Here is a 23594-nt window from a genome sequence, read left to right as displayed (position 1 = left end):
GCTTATGACTGTTCGATATATGGTGGCGCTGTTTGTTTAATATAGGGACTAGCACAACAGCAGTTCTTTATTAATTCAGTACACCTTAAAATGTCTATTACCTGCCTTCCAAACCATTCTTATATCTTTTGGAGGCTTAAAATAGTCTGAATTGACACACAAGAAGCTCTTAGATTAGTATGAGCCGCTAAATGCTATAAGGCTGTTCAGAAACAGTGCCTAATGTAAGTTCGAAATTTCTTTTATTCTTTTTCTTCATACAAAAACGTAGCCAACGCGTTTCGTCCAGAGGACTTTTTAGGTCTCGCCTGTCGATGCGCATGCGCATCGAGCAAGCGAGACTATGGGGGCTTATCCACTCTTTGTCCAACTTGCAAGGAATCGTGGCGATTCCTTGCAGTGCCCGTGACTTTTAAGCTCAATGCGCATGCGCATTGAGCTTAAAAGCGCGTGCACATCAGTTCCCTTATCCGCACGTCGCATTTCTCATGCCCAGCTCCGCCCCCTCACTTCTTGATTGCACGGCCGCTAGGCCGTGCCTCCCCTACTTTCCTCCCCCCTCCTCCTCCTACTCTGCCTGCCGTGTCGCACCTCTCCCCTCTCCCCGCTCCACCCCCTGCACACTGGCTCTTGCGTGAAAGAGGAAGAAGTCTTTCAAACAACAAAGCGACGCGTTTCCTTTGCATGCGTGTGTGTCACTGGAAGCTCTAGTGACATTGTGTCCTTGGCGCCTGTAGGCCACGCTGCATGCATTCCGGGGGCTGGCCGCTGACTAACGTGTCCTTATGCGACTTCTCTGCTGTTCTGCACGCGGCCATGTGAGTCACTCGTCTGGCCTGGGTCTGGCTAGTAGAATGCGGTCTGTCTCTTTCCTTGTTTGTTTGCTGGGTAGGGGCCTTTTGTAAAGTTGGCTTACATGAATTTTTGCGCAATTTTGCGTTCTTTTCTGTGGATTTTTTTTGCATTGCCAACGTAAAAAACAATAACATTCTGTCCGACACAGTCTGGCTGACTTAAAAGCGCAGGTAGGCCCCTCGAAGACACGATCAATCAAAACCCGACAGTAATGACGGGTAATTTTGGAACGTCATTTAAGGCAAGAATTCCTGCAGATTAGCTGTCTCCTGCTGAAAGTGTTTATTGCTACGAGGTAGACGTCGCATTTCTCATCCCCAGCTCCCCTCCCCAGCTCCGCCCCCTCACTTCTTGATTGCACGGCCGCTAGGCCGTGCCTCCCCTACTCTCCTCCCCCCTCCTCCTCCTACTCTGCCTGCCGTGTCGCACCTCTCCCCTCTCCCCGCTCCGCCCCTGCACACTGGCTCTTGCGTGAAAGAGGAAGAAGTCTTTCAAACAACAAAGCGACGCGTTTCCTTTGCATGCGTGTGTGTCACTGGAAGCTCTAGTGACATTGTGTCCTTGGCGCCTGTAGGCCACGCTGCATGCATTCCGGGGGCTGGCCGCTGACTAACGTGTCCTTACGCGACTTCTCTGCTGTTCTGCACGCTGCCACGTGAGTCACTCGTCTGGCCTGGGTCTGGCTAGTAGAATGCGGTCTGTCTCTTTCCTTGTTTGTTTGCTGGGTAGGGGCCTTTTGTAAAGTTGTAATTCCTTTCCCCTTAGACACTTCTTATACTTTGCATACAGCGCTGAACTCCTCTCAGCTTCATTCCACCGGTAAGCCTCTCTCACGGTCCCTTACTCCTGCACTCCTTTAGAGTCCTTCACTTATGGCTAGCAATGTTGCATTCCAAATGCTATAGGTGTCACATTCGCAAAAGTTATAACTATTGGCATTGTAAATGACAAAGCTATCAATTTAGCTATTTTAAAAACCAACAAATAAGTAAAATATTTGTCATTTACAAGACCAATAGCTCCAACTTTTCTAATGCGAGACCTATTGCATTTCCAATGCTTGTTCTTTTTTTCTATTGACATATTCCATGTGGTCATAGGCACGGTAACATTTTAGTTAAACCGTTAAAATTCAGAGCACTGTCGTTATATTATTGAGTGTTATCCCATGTTTACCTAGAAGTTTTCGATCATTATAGACTACAACGTAGTCCCGTTTTATTTATGATTGAAAACATTTTGACTGGCCCACTTCCTGTTCCCCTCGAGCCTATGTATTTGTCTAATGCACCAGTTTTTCGCATATATACATTGACAATAACTAGTCATATGCACATGTATTTCTGTGGGAGTCGGGGGAGCCTGTGACACTCGATGGAGCCGGTAGTTGGTTGACTGGGTCCCCTTGGGGAGACTATGCAATCTTCGGGGCTTGGTTGGTCTTGGCAGAGCACGGTCTTGCAAGAGGGCATGCCATGTGCACTCTGGCTGCTCGCGAATTGGGTTTTGCTGGGTGTCACTCGGCTCTGGAGATCTTGCGTGGACGCTTGGGGGGGCACTGTTCTTTGGTTTCTAGCTACTTCAGTTCTCTCTCTGTGCTCGACCATCAGTTGTATATTACACATGTGGAGACTTTATGTGATTTTCTGACACATTTTATATTATATAAATGTGATCAATGATCTATACGACTTATGATCTTACATATATTTTACATTTTCATTTTAATTTTTCTCTTCGCCAAGGGTGATTATAGTCTCAGAGATTGGATGCGAAACTTGGCACCATCCAAAGAAATCTTGGTCTTGATAGATAAAAGAAATAAATTCTTGAAAGACTGTCTAGCAATATATTAGCAAGGTATGTAGATTTGTATCCCTAATATAGTGGAGTTACAATAGGGGTTCTAGTGACTGGAGTTAAGTAAGGAGAATTATTCCTTTTTACAACGGGTGGCTATCTTTGTGTACCTTGGGATACTTTGAAAGACAAATTCTGTGAATATACTTACTCTGCATCAAATTGACTATCAATATAGTCTCATCACTTTATGTTAAGATAATTATATGCCTTAATACTAATTTGATTAGCCACCCCACATGTTAGCATACGTTTCAATATATACAAGTATTATAACAAAAGGTGGTGTATAAGAAAATAACTAACCTTTCACTAACACAGTGTCAGTATGTGTTGTTTTTTTTCCTTTAAAACCGAATTGATCACCGAAAACGCATGATATGAATAGTTCTTCTCCATAGAAATATTGTTTAAATGTGAATACACTGTACTCAGTATCGTGTCCATTAGGTTCTTTCCCTCATTTGATTCTTAAAAGATTGTTATCTAGCATGTTTGAAAAACCAATATGATGAATATGTAATTAATTCTGTCTAGTAGGTCAACCATGCTTTTATATACAGTTGGAATGTGATTTCTAATATGTATGTAATTGGCCACGCACTTGTGAATACGTTGTATTATAAACTGTGTTTTTATTTGTAAATAGTAGTGTGTAATATATGTATTTTTGTATATTCACTTTTTTGTAGCCCTGAAGAAGTCCTCTGGACGAAATGCGTTGGCTACCTTTTTGTATGAAGAAAAAGAATAAAAGAAATTTTAAGCCCTACTGAACGGATTCCTTAAATTCTTACTTGATTATTATTGTTTGATGTGGGGAGTGCTGAACCATTGTGCTTTATTCTTAAGTTTTAGGGCTATACCCTTGGAAGTCTAGGGGTATGTGGCTTCAGGTTCTTGGCACCCAGACTCTCTAAATACTAAAATACCATAATCTTGATGCTCTTTTGCTGTTCCTTATGTAAGCTCTGCTTTTCTCTTTGAAGCATAAGAAGGTGGTATCTATTGTATTTTACTCTGACTGCTCACATACCTAAGAGGGAGGCGGAAGAAGAGGGTGGGTGGGGTTGTTTGGGAATGCAACGTGTGTTGTGGACTGTCAATACCAAAAATCAATAAAGTACAGTTGAAATACAAGTTATAAAGATGAATGCCAATTATGCTAAGGAGGTGGTTCAGAATTTGAAAGTACAAATTAGCCAAGTACAATATGTGAATAACTTTAAAAGATGTTGATTTTCTGAATGATGTACATACCTGCACATTTAGACATTACACTCCTCCAAAGTTTCACAAAAACAAATATCCACCACGAAGATGCCTCCTAGTCTCTGGAACATAATCTATTCTAGAGACTCTTTTGTAATGAAATGATGTTTCCCTAAGAGAAATAGTCCTCAGCATGACCTTGTATACTAGAGATACAGTGTAAAATGCTGAATAGTTGAACATGGAATATTACCTCACCAATAAAATCTTGGTAAACGTGGACACTGAGGCCCCTCTATCCTAGCATACTCCAGCAGTACACATTCACGGCTGTGCAGAGGTCCTTGAGGGAGATTAGGTGGTTCAATGTCAAAGTGATGCACTTTATCATACAGTGAATAGAGATCAACTATGGCAACTTCAGGCCCAATATTACTGTTAAATTTGGGTACCTTGATGAGTGCCACGTTCAAGCCTATTCTAGCCAAGACCATTGTAGCCCACTTTGAGGCCTTACTAATTTAACATTACTCCAACCCACATCAATCCAAGTTGCAGTTTTGTAAACATTACATAGATGATGTGCAGTGTATATTGTTAGACCATGTTTGGGGGGTAATGGGCAAACAGGCGCCCAACTCATGGTGGTTGAGGTCATTTGCCACTACTGTCCTGTGGTCTGTCCAACAATGACTATGCAAACTGGGCCGGGCACACCCCTATCCACAATTTACTGCTGGGGTATTAAAAGTGAGCATTAAAAGGAGATAGTGTGGACGAATGAGCTCAGAACCCAACAGTCAAACAACAGATACAATCATTTCAATTTCCATGTGCTGTGCAGAAAGTGCCCCAAAAACAGCCACCCAGGTCACCACTGACCACTTCTCAGCCTTCCATACCAAATCAAGACTCAGCACAGTCCAAGGCTGTTTCACCCTGGGCCTCAATCAAACTACCAGACAGGTGGGAGAAGGTTTTATCTATTGAGAAAGCTATGAGCTGGCACTAACAATCTTTTTTACTGAAACAAAACTTTGCAAAAGGCATTTCTAAGAACTAAAACAAATTAGTTTAAATCATCTTACAAAATGGAGTCAGAAAATGAAAATGGTGCAGTGAATGCTAACTAAAACATGACATTTGCGTGAGAATCAATGGGCCTAATCTAACAGACCCTCCTTTTAGCATGAGCTAAAAAGAAAAATTCTAATATGGACTAGAAAAGAGTGATACATGGGTTGCATTACTATGACAGCATCAACAGATCAGAAGTTAACAAAGCATTAAAATTGAGAAGTGTAAGCAGGGTGAAATTATGGGCACTCCTTGCTATTCGCATTAGAAAAGGGAACAGCAGGGGGGGAGGAATCCTTGAAAATTCCTTCATCAGTATTCATAAAATCGTCAATATCCTCCTGGAGCATCATGGCGACATTTGTAACATGGGCTGATATTTTCTGTTTAGGTGTAAAAACAGAGGCACAATAGGAACAACAGATAGGAATACATTGAATGAGGATGCAATAGAGCACCAACACCACTATAAGATGAACAATTTCCGCAAGAATCCAACCCCAGCTGCCGAAAAGGGACCAATTCCAATTCCCACTTTCCATCCCTGTAACATTGTCAATGATATCCATGATGTGTTGAGTTGTATTCTTTTCCATATTTTTGATACCAACCACACTGGTTGCCGACCACTGCGCATACACCACCACTCATAGCCAAGATAAAATTCACTGCATATCTAGTTTGTTCCGAATACACCTGCATGCTTTCTACCTGAGAAGTGATGTTGAGTAGAGCCGCCACTGTAATATTGGATAGAATTTGCAGTTTACACCCAAAATATTCTCTAGCTTTCTCACCCCTGGCCATAGCAGTGTGAAAATAAAGGAGAGGATGTATCTAAATGTAATACCATTACCATAGCTATTTACTTCCAAATCTGTTACTCCTTCACAGAATTCGTTAACGTCCTTTTCACCCATCTTGTTTTAGGTAGAGCATATTTACATGGCACACCCAAAGGCAGTACCATCCCAAGAGCCACTTCATCAGGGCCATTATGGACGCTGGAATAAGTCCAATTAGACAGAAAGAAAAACCCTTGATGTGCATATATCATCCCCTCATAATTCACTGTAGCATATCTCAAATTAATTCCTGAAGAGTGTGAATTCTTTTTTTTGACTAGAGGAAAGATGTGTTTATATAGTATCGGCCCTAAACAATTGATGTACAAAAAGATATCTGGAATGTTCACTATGGGGCAACAAGCAGGATAATCAGCCTCTCGACGTACTGTCAACTGCCTGTAGTGCCAACCCACCAGCATTAAATTCTGTTCTTCCATATAGAAATTATCACAATAATATTTTTGTCACAACCCGGATAACCCTTAACCTGTGGCTTGTTATAATATAGAAATGGCCCAGGATAGCCAAATCCAAGCATTCCCTTAACTTCTAAAAAATTAGGCAGCCGAGTGTATGTGTAATTCCCAAGTGATAGTGGGTATGAAGTCCAAAGATTAGTAATAGATCGAGTAGGGTAGCAAGCAGTCCCTTTCCCCAAAAATCTCTTATGGGTCTCCAAAAACACATTACTCTGGGCAGCTCTTTTATTATGCCTGGGGAGGTGCGTTCATTCTTAGTACGTGTAAGTACACTATGTACATTCTCCAAAAACCACGACACCCCACATATTATCATTATCATTTTTATAAAAAAATGACACATGCAATTTTACTCCAAATTGACCAAATCATACTGCGTTGTATAGTGGCAATTAGCTGCTCCTCCTCATTAACTTTCCTGTCAAAAAGATGCATAGTGAATTAAAGGAAGAAGATGTAAAAGAAATATGAATGTTTCCAGCGTCCGTCAGAGCCTCACTGGTACAAGCTCCTATCCTCCATCAGTTAGTTGTCACTCTTGAGCACCAGCCGTGGAGCTTGCTCTGTTCTAACCTCTTTCCTGATCTATCCCACACTGATAGAGGTGACATACTCTCAGAGTATACTTTCCTCACTAATGTTCAAATAGCAAAAGCAAAGCAAATGCAGATTTTTCACTTGTTTCAATCACTTTTTGGTACTGCTACTCAGTACTTTCGTACCTTGTACAGTCCATCCCCAAATCTTTTTTCTTCTTGGACGAGGACCTGTAAATTGTACCTGGCAGCCCCAGGCACCGTGTAATCACTGAACCGAGGCACCTGGATAGCTCGTATTTCTGATGGGACAGCCTCGTTCAAAACATCGCCGTTCTCCTTGTCAGTTTCGGTCCAGATTAGTTGTGTATATCTAAAAGCCACTAAAAAACTAGAAATAGTATCCTGGAGTCAAAATGAGAAACTACGAATCTACTTTGAAAGCAACAAAAAACAATACCGTGTAGTGGTTAAAGTGGCGTGACTATGTGTCATCCTGCACTCAGATTTCCCTTCTTGGAAAAAAGTGCCCATCAGTTCCCGCCTGTTCCGCCCCAAAATCATTTGGGCTCTCCTTACCCAGGAGAGAATGCAGTATAACTATCAGTGTAGTAGAGATAGGTTGGCTTTAGAAAATTTCCAAAGTTATGCTGGTCGGACTGCCAAGCTGTTTTACTGCGGGTTACTGAATTACAGTGCCAAAGTAAATGTGTGAAAAATGGGGGTGTTAAAATTAGGTAGCTGTTGAGTGGATGCAAACATTTTAATCAGTTCCCTCAAAACTCCCAATATTAAAATGTGAAAAAGCAAACAGATTTAACATAATATCTGTTGTTCAGTATGGTCGACATGTTTCAGCAAATGTGACTTGAAATATCACTGCTTTCATCAGTACCTAGATTTTATTGACTACTGTGTAAAAATAAAGGAAAAATATCACCTGTATATTTTCCAACTTCGTTCAGTCTTCTCCACTGCTATTGGTGAACAAGAAAACAATTATACACACAAATGTGAAACAAAGTAGAAACGTGAAGAGGCAATAATCTTTGCCACATGTTAAATGCTTAGTCTAATCTACTAAACAGACAATTCTTTACAAGATTGGTTACGTTATCACCATATGTTTTCTTTTTTTTTTTTTTTTCACAATATTTAATACTTTTTATTGTGTTATGGGATCACCATATGTTTTCAACAGAATTCCTGGTCTCCTTACCTCAATTTGGTAGGAGGAATAGCATCACCACACCTGGCCGCTGCTCAGGTAAGAGGAGCACCGCTCTAGTAAAAACACAGAACATAACACTTGAACTCGCTCAGATAGGCCACGTGTCTCATACAGACTCAATTCTTCTCTAACATGTGTTTCTATGCTGTGTCCAAAAGAACACTGACTTATCGAATATTGTGCTCTTATACATTGTTGGCTGTTGTGAAAGAGCATTGACAAACATACATACATGCCCTTGATTATACATGTTCAGGTATGCCAAGATGTTGAGAGCAACTAACTATAGTGGGACGCTCAGGTTTAGAGGTAGTATTACCTATCGATCTGTCACAGCCAGTGACACAGTTAGCTGTTATTAATTAAAATCTGATGTATCGCGTTCCCAGCCGGAAAACGTCGAATTTTCTTTTTTTTTTTTAAGTAATTTATTGAGATTTCCCCCCCCCCCACATTTTTCTGATAAATCCAGTACATCTTTACAGTACAGATATTACATCCATATAAAGTTCGACAGTTATCGCCAAAAAAAAAAACAAGAAAAATACAAAACACAGAGAGAAAAAAAATACCCCAAGAGAAAGCAAAAAGAGACACAACATTTGCTTCTAATTCCCCCTATTCTTCCATTGCTCAATGGGTAACCAAATCCTACCCCCCAATGCCCTTGCCCTTCTACCTTTCCTATCATAGATAGCTTTCTCCAAATTATATGTGGAAAGTAGCCTTGCTATCCATGTCTGAAATGTCGGTGCCGATTTATCAATCCAGGCTCTTGCAATAATAATCCTAAAAACTGCCATAACCATAAACATAAATTCTGGATATACATTATTATCTCCTATACTAATACCTAGCATTATCAACTCGTCCGTTGGTTTGGTCTTTAACCCCAGAGATCCCTCCAGAAATTCTTCTATTGCCAATTTTAAAGTGTAGAGCTGTGGGCATTGTGCAAACATATGTGTAATATTGGCACTTGTTGAGTTGTAGCGTGGGCAAGTTATTCCAGTGCTCCCCCCCCACTGGGCAATTCTAGCAGGTGTATGGTACAGCGAGTAGACTGTCTTATAGTGTTGAGTTTGTAGCGTTGCTGAGCACAAGACAGATCGACCTAGGTCTAATGAGGCTTGTAGAGCTTCGGGATGGGCCCTTACTTGTTCCACCCATTTATTGCCATATTTTTCCCTATCAACTGTTTTAAATTCCTGTAATTCTGCGTACAATTGTCTAATCGTGACTGTAGACTGCTCCCTAAATAGTCCATTATTCTACAATTTGTCAACCCTGCTATCCCACCCTGTTTTTTTTTTAAAGTAGCTCCTCACTTGTAGGTATTTAAAAAAATTCTTTCCTGATATTTAAAATTTGTTTTGAATATCCTGGAACAGTAAGAACCCTCCTTTTGCATCCAACAAGTCCCCTAATTTCTTAATCCCCTTGCCATCCCACTCTTTCATGACTGCATCCCTGAAAATCTCTGCAGGAAGATCGTTGTTCGTATACAGCCTCAGGTATCTATTATACCTCCCCAATCCTAGCTTTTTCTTAATTGCCCTCCAGATTTTATATACAGCGCTCAAGGTCTTGAACCTCGTGTGTTTAAAATAGGCATAATCCACTGTATTTACTGAGGCATTCTCTGCCGCCTTTCCCAAGATTGCTTCATAGACGTTCGCTTGACGCGATCTCTCGCCCTGCTGACCACTTCCTCCTAGTAACCCTTGAGAATATTGGAGAGCTGCCGCCCAATAATAAAATCTAAAATCCTGTGCCCCCCAACCTCCCTTCTCTCTTGATAGTGTCAAAAATCGATATGCTCTGCGTGTCTTCCCCTGTGCCCATATTAATCTATTCACTGTTGCTTCTATTCTAATAAACCATATGCCGTCAAAGTATAAGGGAATTGCTCTAAAAATATATAAAAATTTTGGAAAAGTAACCATTTTAATCAAATTAATATGCCCCATTAGTGTCAAATGTAGATTATTGATTCTCTCCATATTTCTTTTAACCTTCCCTAAAAGTGGTTCCATGTTAATCTCTACTAAATTCTCTAAATCAGCAGTCACCCTGACTCCCAAATACATTGCTTCTGAGACTACTCTTGTATCCTCGAATGTTGTATACCTATTCTGCACTACCTGTGTCTTTCCTCTATTTATTAGATACCCTGAGACCGCCCCGAAGTTCCTTGCCTCTTGTTCTATTTCAGTAAGTGCCCCCCCCCCGGTGCTGGTGTTGTAATAGCCACGTCGTCCGCGTAAGCGAATCATTTATATTCCTTCTCATGTAGACTGACTGGGGGGATCCTATTATTATGTGTGAGCCTTCTTAAAAACGGGTCCAGATATATAGCAAACAGTAAAGGCGAGGCTGGGCAGCCCTGCCTAGTCCCTCGTCTAATCTGTACTGCCTTCGTATAGGATTTATTGATTCTTATCCTAGCTAACGGTTGTTTATAAAGTGCCTGGATTGCTGTGATATATCCATTGCCTATACCTGCCCATTCCATGGCTTTCCAGAGATAGTCCCAGGAGACCCTGTCGAAGGCCTTCTCGGCATCCAAAAAAATTGCCGCGACAGGGTCTCCTGCAACCTCCGCTGCATCTAAGATGGTAATCATCTGTCTAGTATGTTGGGTAGTCCCTTTGCCTGGGATAAAGCCATGTTGCGTTGGGGATACCAACCCCTCAATAACCTTACTCAACCTATTTGCCAATGATTTAGAGAATATCTTTGCATCCGCATTCAGTAGCGTTATTGGCCTATATGAGCCTGGTTCCGTTGGGGGTTTGTCCTTTTTTAGTATCACTATGATATCCGCCCTGGCCCAGGATTGTGGGATTACTCTACCCCCCTGTGCCATATAGCAGATTGCCCACATGTCCTTAGCTAGCACATCCCAAAAGGTCTTATAAAACTCTGCAGGTATCTGATCTTGACCTGTTGCTTTGCCAGAGGGGAGACTGAATGTCGCGTCCCTTATCTCCTGGACTGTTAGCTGCAAATCTAGCTTATCCCTCTCCTCTATGCTTAGCCCTACCTGTGGTACCTGTGACAGATATTCTATAATCCCTGTCTCTACATTTGCGTTGTTTGTGTCTTGCTCGTATAAGATTTCATAAAACCTCCTAAACACCTCCTGTACCTCCTCCACCTTATTGACAATTGTCCCTGTACTATCCTTAATTTATTTTATTTCCCCTGCTGCTAGTGTTTGTCTGGTCCTAATTGCCAGCAGATGGCCCATCCTCTCATTAAATTCGTAGCATTTTTCTTTTTTTGCTAGATAATTCCCTGCTGTTTTCTGCGCCAGTGTAACGCCTGTATCTGCCTTCTGTACTTCCAAGTCCAGCAGGATCTGCTCAATAGGTTCTTGTCTACCTATTGCAGCCACTAGGCCCTCTTCTAGGTCCACCAGAGTTCTAATCTTCTCTTCCATCCTCTCCTTTTCCTTCTTGCTTCTTAACATCGTATAACTTAATCTCACTCCCGCTTTAAAAGCATACCATACCATATCCGCTGAAGCCGAGTACCTGTTCATGTCCCAAAATTGTGTTATCCATTCCTGCATCCTTGTAACATATTACTTCTCCTTCAACAATCCCCGTTCAAATGTCCATGCGGACGTCGGCCTATCCCTATTTTTAGCCACTGTCATACTTAAAACCAACGGATTATGATCTGACACTATCCTGGGAAGCCGTTCTATTGTGGCTCCACCTGCAAGTGAGCTAGATATAAAGAAATAGTCCAGTCTGGCAATCGTTTTATGTGGGGCTGAATAAAAAGTACTTCCTGTACCTATTGGGTTTTTCTCTGCCCACATATCCACCAGAGCATTAAGTCGGACAAGATTTTGTACTGCTTTGTATGTCTTTCTTTTCCTCCCTCGGTATCTACCCCCACCCCTGTCAGTTAGGCCATCCAAACCATTAATATTAAAATCCCCACAGCATACAACAGGTTCTGGCCACAGTGCTAATTCCCCATCCATAAATTCAATTAACTCAGGTTCATCTTCAGTTGACCCATACAGTGAAGTAAGTGTGAATCTTCCAGCCATAGTTTCCATATCCAATACCACCCATCTCCCCTCTTGATCCTCCTTTTTCTTTTTAATTTTTACAGTGCCTTTCCTGGCCAAGATCGCCACTCCCTTACTTCTCACTTCCTGTCCTGTATAAGCAAGTCAAGTCAAGTCAAGTCAATCAATTTATATAGCGCGCTACATACCCAGAGGGTCTCAAGGCGCTTGAAGAAGGGTGGGGAATTACTTGTCAAATATCCACGTTCTAAGTTGCTTTCTGAACGCTAGGTGGTTCTGAGTAAGGCGAAGGTGAGTGGGGAGTGAGTTCCAGGTTTTAGCTGCCAGGTAGGAGAAGGATCTACCTCCCATGGTGGTTTTGTTGATGCGAGGTACAGTGGCAAGGGCTTGGTTGGAGGATCGTAGCTGGTGGGAGGGGGTGTAGAAGGACAGTCGTGTGTTGAGGCATTCGGGTCCGATTTTGTAGAGTGCTTTGTGTGCGTGGGTTAGGAGCCGGAAAGTAATCCTCTTATTGACGGGGAGCCAGTGGAGGTTTTTCAGGTGACCAGAGATGTGTTCTTTACGCGGGATGTCTAATATGAGCCTGGCTGAAGCGTTCTGGATGCGTTGGAGTTTTTTCTGGAGTTTTGCGGTGGTACCGGCGTAGAGGGTGTTTCCGTAGTCCAGTCGGCTCGTGACTAGAGCGTGGGTGAGCGTTTTTCTAGTTTCGGTGGGGATCCAGCGAAATGTTTTTTTGAGCATGCGAAGAATGTTGAAGCAAGATGAAGAAACGGCGTTGACTTGTCTGTTCATCGAGAGTGAGGAATCCAGAATGACGCCCAGGTTCCGTGCGTGGTCCGTCGGGATGGGTGCTTTTCCAAGGGCCTCTGGCCACCAAGAGTCATCCCAGGCGGAGGGGGAGGTGCCTAGGATGAGGACTTCTGTTTTGTCTGAGTTTAGTTTCAGACGGCTGTACTTCATCCATTCGGCTACTTCTTTCATTCCTTCATGCAGGTTGGTTTTGGCAGTGTTAGGGTCTCTGGTGAGTGATAGGATCAGTTGAGTGTCATCGGTGTAGGAGATGATGTTGAGGTTATGTTGGCGTGCGATGACCGCGAGGGGGCTCATGTATACGTTGAAGAGGGTGGGGCTGAGTGAAGATCCTTGTGGTACGCCGCAGATGACTTCAGTGGCCTCTGACTTGAATGGTGGAAGGCTGACTCTCTGGGTTCTTCCGGTGAGGAACGAGGTGATCCATTCCAGTGCTTTTCCTTGGATTCCGACGTTTCTGAGGCGTTGTAAAAGGGTGCTGTGACAGACCGTGTCGAAGGCTGCGGAGAGGTCGAGGAGGATGAGGGTGACTGTGTCTCCATTGTCCAGTAGAGTTCGAATGTCGTCTGTTGCTGCAATGAGGGCGGTTTCAGTGCTGTGCTTGGCTCGGAATCCGGATTGTGAGGAGTCGAGGGATTTGTTGCTTTCGAGGAATGCGGCGAGCTGGTTGTTGACCGCTTTCTCGATGACTTTGGCCGGGAATGGAAGGAGTGAGATAGGGCGGTAGTTTTTGAGTTCGTTGGGGTCAGCTGTGGGTTTCTTCAGGAGGGCGCTGAGTTCTGCATGTTTCCAGCTATCCGGGAAGGTTGCGGAGTTGAGGGAGCAGTTGATGACGCCTCGGAGGTGCGGTGCTATAATGGAGTCTGCTTTGTTAAAGATGTGGTGAGGGCATGGGTCTGTGGGGGATCCTGAGTGGATAGAGTTCATCAGACGGATGGTGTCTTCAGTGGATATTGGCTTCCAGTCATTGAGGATGTTCAAGGGGGGTGGGGGTCCTGCAGAGGGTTGGGTGGGTTGGTCTTCGGGTCGGTTGTCGAAGCTGTTGTGGATGTCTGCAATTTTGTTGTCGAAGAATGAGGCTAGGGAGTCGCAGAGGGCTTGAGAGGGGGTGATGTCGTTGGAGTTGGCTGAGGGGTTGGTAAATTCCTTGACGATGTTGAATAATTCCTTGCTGTTGTGGGCGTTGTTATCTAGTCGGTCTTTGAATGCGGCTTTCTTGGCATTCCGGGTCAGTTGGTGGTGTATGCGGGTGGCGTTTTTGAAGGCGTCCTTGGTGCTGGTGGTTGGGTCTTTTTTCCAGGCCTTCTCAAGGGAGCGACAGAGTTTCTTGGATTTCTTAAGATCATCGTTGAACCAGGAGGTCTTCTTGCTGCCTAGTTTGATTTGTCGTTTTTTCAGTGGTGCTAGGATGTCGGCGCTGTTGGATAACCATTGGGTGAGGTTGGTGGCTGCTTGGTCGGGGTTTGAGGAGTGGGCTGGCGGGTTTTGAAGAAGCGATGAGGAGATCTGGTCGATGGTGATTTTGTTCCAGTTTCTTTGTAGAGTGGGTTGGGGGTGGTTGTTGGAAGTGGGCTTGTTGTAGGTAAAGTGAACGCAGCTGTGGTCAGTCCAAAGGAGAGCTGTGGTGTGGCTGAAGGAGACATGTTTTCTGGAGGTGAAGATAGGGTCGAGTGTGTGACCTGCGATGTGGGTAGGGGTAGTGACAAGTTGTTTAAGTCCGAGGTTGGTGAGGTTGTCCAAAAGGGTGGTGGTGTTGCGGTCGTTGTTCTTTTCAAGGTGAAAGTTGAGGTCTCCCAAAAGGATGTACTCCTTGGAGGGGAGTGCGTGTGGAGTGATGAAGTTCGTGATGTCTTCACTAAATTGTGCGCGGGGTCCTGGTGGCCTGTAAAGGAGGGTGCCTCTGAGTGTGGTCTTGGGGTCGATGTGGATCTGGCAGTGAAGGTGTTCAGTGTTGGCGAGATTGACGTCAGAACTGGTCGAGATGCGGATGGTATTCTTATGGACGATAGCGATGCCTCCTCCAGTTTGGTCGGTGCGGTCCTTACGGATGATCTTGTAGCCTTCCGGGATGGCAATGGTGATGTCTGGGGCTGATGTGGCGTTCATCCATGTTTCTGTTAGGAAGGCGACGTCCGGAGAGATGGTGTCTAGTAGATTCCAGAGGTCGATGGCGTGCCTGTGGACCGAGCGGGTGTTGAGCAGGACGCATTGTAGGTGGTTGGGGTCGGATATCTGTTGTGTGTTCATAGATGAGGTGTTGTTCTTGGTGCCGTCAAACTTGCAGGAGTTGCAGGAGAAGGGTCCATGGGTGTGTCCAGGAGCGGCTTGGACGCAGTTGGGGGAACGGCCGGGGTTAAGGGCTAGGAGGGTGGTGGCATAGTAAGTAATGCGGGAGGGGTGGGCATTACGAGGACCAGGGGGTCTGGCGCTGGGCGCGGTCCAGGCGCGGACGGGCGTAGACGGGCTTACCTTTGGCGCACCTTCGGCGCGACTGGGGCGCGATCGCTGCGCGTGAACGCTGCGCGCTGGAGCATCTGTCATGTATGGATGGTGGAGGGGGTGGGGGCGAGGCAGGGTCAGCAGGGAGGTGGGCGCGGGGTGGAGCTACGGTCAGGGAATCAACACAAACAACAAAATGGCTGCAACTACGGAGAAATCGAAACTAGCCTGGGGGATGAACAGAAGGCACAACCGGGCACAAAGTGAAGCGCCAATCTATAAACAAAGCGCAGGCTTGGCAGTACAGCACAAATATTTCACAACGCACAGTGCACAAAATTATGACGAGCTAAGCAGGCAGCGGCAGCACAAAATTGAATTAACAAGTATGACGAGCTAAGCAGGCAGCGGCAGTGATGCGGGGGAGAAGGTCGCGCTGGGGGTATAGTTGTGAAGCGCTACGATACCAAGAAACAGCTTATGGACTCTCTCTGGTCACGGAGTCAGAAAGCCTTGCGAGGGTGGGGGAGCGACCTTTTCCGACCATTCCGACCTCGAATCCCATTTGATCCAGCATAAACTTGTCTTTGCAGGCCACATGCGTCTCCTGTAAACAGATTATATCAATTCTCCAGAATCGAAGCAATGCAGCAAGCTTTTGCCTTTTCTCTCCATTATTTAGCCCACAAATGTTAATCGTAACTACCCTGACTGCCATTTACTCATACTTAATTTTACCATCTTTTCAATTGCCACCTTGAAGTTATCCAGCCGCTTTCTCTCTCCCTTATATACTTTAGAAATCTGTACTGTATTTCTACACCAACCATCACCTGTGCCAATACCACCCCCACCACCCCTCCTTCACTCCCCCCCTCCTCCCCCCTCCCGCTCTGCTGTCCCACCCCCCCTGCCACAGGCAAATAGGTCACAACTGACCTATGCGTGACCACTGAGCATTGTAGTGTCGCCCCCCCCTCTCCTTCCCTCAGCTCTACTTCACCCATTTTTACTTCCCAAGTCCAGGCTCATTAAGTCAGCTATTTTCCCCCCATCAACCTTCCTCTTTTTCCCTTTGTGAATTCCCTTTTACTTCTTCCTAGCTCCTCCTTGTTCTGTTAATTCTGCCAAAAATTCCCCCGCCTTGATCTCTGAAAAAAACATTCTTGTGCGACCTGCAGAAATAACTTTTAGCTTTGCCGGGAACATTAGGTAAGCCTCTGCCTCTTGTCTCTGGAATGCTGCAATCAATTGCCTGAGCCTCCACCGCCTCTCAACTGTTACGTATTGTGCTCTTATACATTGTTGGCTGTTGTGAAAGAGCATTGACAAACATACATACATGCCCTTGATTATACATGTTCAGGTATGCCAAGATGTTGAGAGCAACTAACTATAGTGGGATGCTCAGGTTTAGAGGTAGTATTACCTGTCGATCTGTCACAGCCAGTGACACAGTTAGCTGTTAGTAATTAAAATCTGATGTATCACGTTCCCAGCCGGAAAACATCGAATTTTCATTGGTATTGCGCACCAAAATAACCTTACCGCTTGGTGTTTAAAAGATTTTTGATGCGTCTAGCAAGGAGCATATCTGCGCTCTTACTGCAGATAACCCGGTTTGTATGAAATGTTTAGCGCGCCAAACAGCACTTGTCACTTGCTATTTCTGAAGAAATTAATCTATTTAGCAAAAGCCAAGATGTTTGGAGCAACAAGCTATTTGTGGGACGTACAAGATTTATAGAGGGTATTATGTTTCGATCTATCATGGTCCGTGACACAATTAGTTCTTAATAGTCAAAATCTAATATATCGCGTTCCCAGCGGGAACATCGAACTATCATTGGAATTGCGTACCAAATAAACCCTTGCTTGGTGTTTAGGAGATTTTCAATGCGTCTACAAACGAGCATGTCTGCGCTCTCACTACAGCTAACCCCCTTCGTATGACAATGAAAATGAATGGCACGCCAAACAGCACTTGCCGCTTGCTATTCGAGAGACATTAATCTTTCTAGCAGAAGACAGGAGGAGTTGCTACGTTTTAGCGAATAGCGTTTTTATTCTATACACAACCCAAAAAATCTGTGTTGTATTCTTGCCTACCTTCCTGTCGGTACTCCGAACGTCCCTCTGGGCAATCTGGGGGGGGGCGTTGGTGCACTGGTGTGGTGCCATTTTGATCGGCCTCGTGTCATGTGACCCCGTGGAACTCGTGACCTCAGGGAACTTCAAAACTACGTAATATGCATTGGAATTGTAGTTCTATTTCTTTTTTTTCTCTAAAAGCCACAACACTTTTCTTCCTCTGGAAATTTTTCAGCAACACATAGTCTGCAGGCTTGATTTTGTGGCCAGGTCCCTCTGGTTTAGAGGTAAGGAGTCTTGCACCTGTTGTTGAATAGTACGCAAAACTTTCCATTACCTGCCCAAGGTAATCAAGCATTACAGGATATTCAATATCCAAAACTTTCTTAGGCCTAGGGATGCCCCAGACATTTGCTGGCTGTCCAAACACAACCTCAAACGCGGCTAGCCCAGATCAAGAATGTGCTGTAGTCCTAGTTGACAGAAGAGCTAACGGAAGAGCATCTGGCCATTTTAACCCTGTTGTTTCCTGAATTTTTGCCAATTTCAGTTTGAGTGTACCATTATACTTCTCAACCAGACCCGCTGACTGCGGGGGATTGCCTGCATGAAATATCTGTTGAATGTGAAAACCTTCACAGATTAACCTAATCACTTTCCCATTAAAATGAGAACCGTTGTAACTCCAGATAATTTAGGGCATTCCGAAGGGCGGAAAATACTCTTTAAGGAGTACTTTCGCAGTTGTGTTGGCCGTATTGTCTTTAGTGGGGTAAGCCTCAACCCATTTACTGAACATGCATATAATCACTAAGACATACTTGAGATTGTTACAACCTTATAGCTCAATAAAGTCCATTTGAAGGTCTTTGAATGGGAATCTAGGTGGTGCAAAGTTACTGGATGGTGTAGGAGTACCCTTTCCTGGATTGTGCTTCATGCAAATCACACAATTTTTCACCAAATGCACAGCAGTTTTGGAAATGTTATCATTAAACCAAACCGGAGCCAATAGTTTACAAATGCCTTTTGCACTAACATGAGCTGGACCATGAGACATAGTAACCACAGGAAGCATATACGCATCAGGTAACATCCATTTCTGCTCTCCAGACTAGTCAATCCAAGATCCTTTGTTTAACTGTGCTGGACTTTCCTGCCATACCGCTCATTCTTCTACCAATGCCTCACTTTGTATTTCTTTCACACTCTCAACTGTATTTTTAAACATGGCGTTCTCCGGAACCCATCTGGCTGGACCTGCAACAAACATTCTCCTCATCTTACTTCAAAAAGTTTCATTAGCTGTCTGATCTGTGAACGCGTTCCCTCTACCCACATCATCTGTCACTTTCCTATGCTGCACTTCACAATCATCATTCTCTTAGAGAGTGTTAGTGCAGATAACAATTGCAATATGAGATATCCATGTTGTATCTTAGTACCATGGGAAGTAAGGAACCCTCTCTCTGCCCACAGTCGCCCAAAGTTATGTGCAACCCCAAATGCATATTGGCTGTCTGTTTACATATCAATACCAATCCGTCACTCAATTTACAAGCTCGTATAAGGGCAACAAGTTCTGCGGCTTGAGCTGAATGATAGGGGACTCATGATGTCTCAACCACTGTACGCAATGTAGTGATAGCATAAGCTGCAGTAGTGGTGCCATCTGGTAATTTAAAACAAGAGCCATCAACAAAAGGTTCTCCTTGGGGGTCAGATAAGGGAACATCAGTCAAGTCTACCCGTTCTTTTGTCTCCTCCTCTGTTTGGAAAATACAGTCATGTTTGTCGACTGCAACACTCTCAGAAGGGAGGGGTAGTAACATGGCTGGATTCAGAGTGGCACATCTTTTGGTCATGATATGCTTAGCAAACAATGTAAATTCATAGCCGTTAAAATGTGCACTGGTAAGTGGCTGTGCCCTTGTCTTGTTCAAAAGTGTGTCCACAGCATGGGGTACCATGACTGTGTGATCAGTATTAATACTACTCAATTCAGTCCAGTATGCAAGGCAGTGATCTTGATCACATCTTTCTTGTGGCTCTACACCTGTTATTCCACTCAGTTCTATCTCCCACCAGGGTAATCCTATACAAAACTGTTCCCACTAACTATAGCATAGTATGAATAAGGTTCAGGTGCAGATTATATGTGCCCCACAAGTTGAATGTGCAGTAGGTTTCTTGTTTGCTTGAGTTCTTAGCCCTGGTGATGAAACAGATAAGAATACTGTTTGTAGTCCCTCGCGCTCAGCTCGTGCACACTCATTGTTCCTCTTTTCTAAAATATCTAAAAGTAGGAACCCTGCAGGGAAATCTATTCCATTGTCAACAGCTTAAGCACTTCTGCCCGACTAAGTCGGCAGAGGAATATAATGACCACTGTAATAAAATCAATTCTTTTTTGTGGAAAAGATTAACAATTTTTATGCTCAATTCAAGCCTAATGCCATCCCAGTTGCCCAGCCTACTCTTGAACGTCAAGGTGAGGCTCCTCCCAGGCCAGTTGTTAATGAATTACTCCTTCCTGACTTGCCTTCCTTCCTTGATCTATGCACTTCAGTGAAATCGGGTTCACTGGAGGATCCCCTCAACCAAGACACTATCCTAAAACTGCTGGAAAGTGTTCTGCCCTGCTTCTCGCAGATTGCCAATCTTTCACTGTCCTTGGCCACATTTCCCCGGACATGGAAACAGGCAAAAGTTATTCCCCTCCTGAAGAAGCCTTCCCTTGACCCTCCTATCCTGGTAACTACCACCCAATGTCCCTACTCCCTTTTCTAGCCAATGTGGCGGAAAAACATGTTAACAAATGTCTAGCAGAGTTCTTAGAAGCCAACAGCATTCTGGACAATTCTCAAAATGGCTTCAGGTCTCACCATAATTCAGAAACTGCCCTTGTGTCCCTGCACAAAGAGCTGGATGATGGCGGCTCAGCCGCCTTCAATATTTTAAATTTGAGTGCCACTATCAGCACTGTCTCTGATAAGGTGCTTTTACAGAGCCTTTAACAACATAGGCATACAGGGTAAAGCACTGGCCTGGTTCAAGTCCTTTCTTAGCCACTGCTCTTTCCAGGTCATTTGTCACCCTTTCTCCTTCTCCTCCAGACTCTTGGAATATGGAGGTCCACAGGGCTCCTCTTTGAGATCCATTCTTTTTAAGCTATATGTTAGACTTTTGATTGAGTTAGATAACATCTTGGGGTCTCTATTGTTTTGTATGCTGTTGACACTCAGCTCATATTTTCTTTTTCCACTTATACCTCTAAGGATATGACCATATTCCAGGGCTTTATACTGTCAGCGGCCAGCTGGGTGAATGATAATTCTCTACAATTGAACTCCAAAAAAACAGAGATTCTTCTGTGTGGAAAACACACCCAGTCCGTGGGAAATCTTTGGTGGCCTGACAGCTTAACCCCCTCATGCCCAGATCCTCTGAACAATCTGGGCATATGGCTGGACAACTCCATTACTCTTGAGAAACAAGTAACCTTTTTGACGGGTGTTAGACTTGGACTTGTTGGCTAAAGTACATTTAAATTATTTGCTTTTCCCCTAGACCATTTTCCTGACAGAGAGTTGTGAAGTTAGATGCTGTAGAAAACACTTCACATCCCCGCTCCAACATCTGTGTGTATGGTAATTCCCAGGATGTCTTGATGTATTCTTTACCCAACCTTTCATATGTGCCTGCTGGTATGTGTTTTAGGCAATACTGAAAATGGCAAATCGTAATAGGCAGAGTGATTGCTCCATGCATAATCCATTCAGTAGCTGGTTTCTTTGCTACCGTAAATGTCAATCTTTCCAGTTTTTCAATGTTTATCACCATATAGTCTACTCCTCTTTGTGCCAATTTGATTTGTTTATCAGTGATATTGAATCCTGAAAGCAGTGACATCGTATTGATTAAACGGCAAGGCACATTGCCTGAACATAGGTTTTGCAACGTCCAGCCAAGTAGCATGATAGAACGTAATTGCGACTGACCATGTTGCAGCATGACAAAGTCCTGTTCCATGATGTCTATGGCAGAAGACACTATGCTGTCCAATGAATATTTTCTGGACGACAGAGTCGTTAACCCATTGTCAACCACAGAGAGAGATTTCTCTAAATTAATGCAATCAATTTCTTGTATTCGTTCTGCAGTCTCTGCTTGCGTAATCTTCCATGCTTCATTATAAGCAGCATAGATACCTGCATCTATAAAACGTTTTTGCCGTGGTTTTCTTGGTCCTAGCAAGAATTCCGTAAGATCAGCGCCATTTTTAAGTAAAGATAAGTGTTGCTTTACATCCTTAAGTGTAGATCTTTGTAGCTAATCAAGGCAGAGCGTCCCTACACTGTATATTGTTACTATTCCTGGATGCTGTCTTTGAACATATCTTGGGTCTGGCCTATTGAATGTGCAACCCTGTGTTTTGTTCAGGAACCTATCTTGACAGTTGTTTGTGTTTGTGGGCCAGATCAACCATTTATTCCAATCTGGATCTGTTCTGTTGTGATGCAAAATAGTATGTACGTCAACCTCCCCCTCTGAAGTGTTATCACTATCAGGTGTAGGTGTAGGTATGGACGGATTGTTCATGTCTTTGATCTTGGCTAACCCAAGGCAAGACATCTGTTGGACGGTGTCATTCTAAAACTTAGTTTGCTCAGGGAGGATGCAGGCTCTAAATAAAGCTTCTACCCCCTGTACTTGCCAATCTTGTGTACTCCAGACAGTTTTTACCTCAATGTTGTATTTCCAAAAGTCGAAACCTAGTTTAGACAGTTGGGCAGAAAAGGCTGCAGAATAAATCTGTTTTGTTTTGGTCAACATACTTTTCAGTCCTGTTTTGTTAACATTTCTAAAGTACAATGATTCTGCATTTGATACATGGAATCCTGAAAAGTATAGAAATCTCATATCAAATGTTCTTGAGCTACCCTTTGGTGGCATAGGACAATGTTCCCATTGGTTATACATTAATACATTTCTAGGATTAGCAGATTTGTGCAAGAAATGATGACCATAATGATTATAACAATACATTTGTTCATAGTCTGATGAACTTTCTAAATATTCATGATTCAGAATACTGCAGACATTTCTAAGTCTGACCTCATATTATTAACAGTCTCGAAGTCCAATCATCAGAAAAGGTACTAGATGAAACAAAGTCACTTAATGAAATCTTGAATAAGTGTGGAATCTTCAACAGCTCTGACGGGCCAAAAATGTCATAACCTGTTTTGTCCTAAGCTATACCACCAGGTATCGGAACGGCTGTGATGTTCAGTGATGACAAGTCTCTTTGTTCACGATGGGATGATTTGTGTGGCTTGAGGAGTTAGTTGACGTTCTTACTTGCTATGTCCATTTTGACATATCTTCCATTTATCAGCATACCCAGAGTTATTACCAGAGTCAACCAAAGTAGAAGAAAAAGTATTCCCAACACAATCCAAAGTTCAATCCATGGTGAAACCAGATAAGTCTTTTCCAGGTGATGAAAAAGGTCTGTTGCTTGTTATTTGAAAGTTCTTTTTGCTGGCGTTGTTTCAGGTTCGATGTGATCCTCAGAAAACGTATCAAAGGTAATGAAATAACCAGAGGCAGTTCTGTCATTTATTGGGGTTGCATCGGGGTTCGTTGAAATCGCTGGAACCCCTAGATCACTTGTTACTTCATTGTAGACAGGTGCTACTTTGTTGTTCAAGTTCCATAACTTTGTTGCATAGTCCTTCTTTTCGCACTGCAGATTCCTCAAAGGTGATAAGTCTCTCAGTTTGAACCTATTGGATTGTAGCTAAAGGTGTACGTCTGCTACATTGGCGGAATCCACTTGGCCTACTGCTTAGTATTGGACACATAGTGTGGTTTTATCAGGTCGATGGACACGAACCTGTTCGCCTTTTTACCAGCAAGGGGCGGCAGTAATACAGTTCTTGATCCGTGGATTGCTAGGACAGGTACTGGTTGTCTGTAAGAAGGCCCAAATTCCTTCTTGTCCGCGATCTTTTCTCTGACTAGATCACCAAGCTTTGGGATCCAGACAGACCTTGCTGGGACTGTTGGCTTTTTCCCAGTGGTGGTTGGCTTTGGGAA

At 43.6% G+C, this 23594-nt stretch overlaps 1 long non-coding RNA gene across 1 annotated transcript in view; it reads left to right on the top strand.

Annotated features, from left to right (window-relative positions):
• Nucleotides 1–3847, top strand: part of LOC147730731 (uncharacterized) — a 99950-nt gene extending 96103 nt beyond the window's left edge. Inside the window, exon 3 of the long non-coding RNA XR_015308597.1 lies at nucleotides 3408–3847. This is a non-coding gene — a long non-coding RNA (uncharacterized LOC147730731). The remainder of the gene's footprint in view (nucleotides 1–3407) is intronic.
• Nucleotides 3848–23594: the final 19747 nt, after the last annotated feature.

This window comes from Lissotriton vulgaris, chromosome 2_1 (assembly GCF_964263255.1).
Source record: "Lissotriton vulgaris chromosome 2_1, aLisVul1.2, whole genome shotgun sequence".
Lineage (NCBI taxonomy): Eukaryota > Metazoa > Chordata > Amphibia > Caudata > Salamandridae > Lissotriton > Lissotriton vulgaris.
Note: the sequence above shows the minus strand (reverse complement) of the source record. Positions and strands in the feature narration are given on the sequence as shown.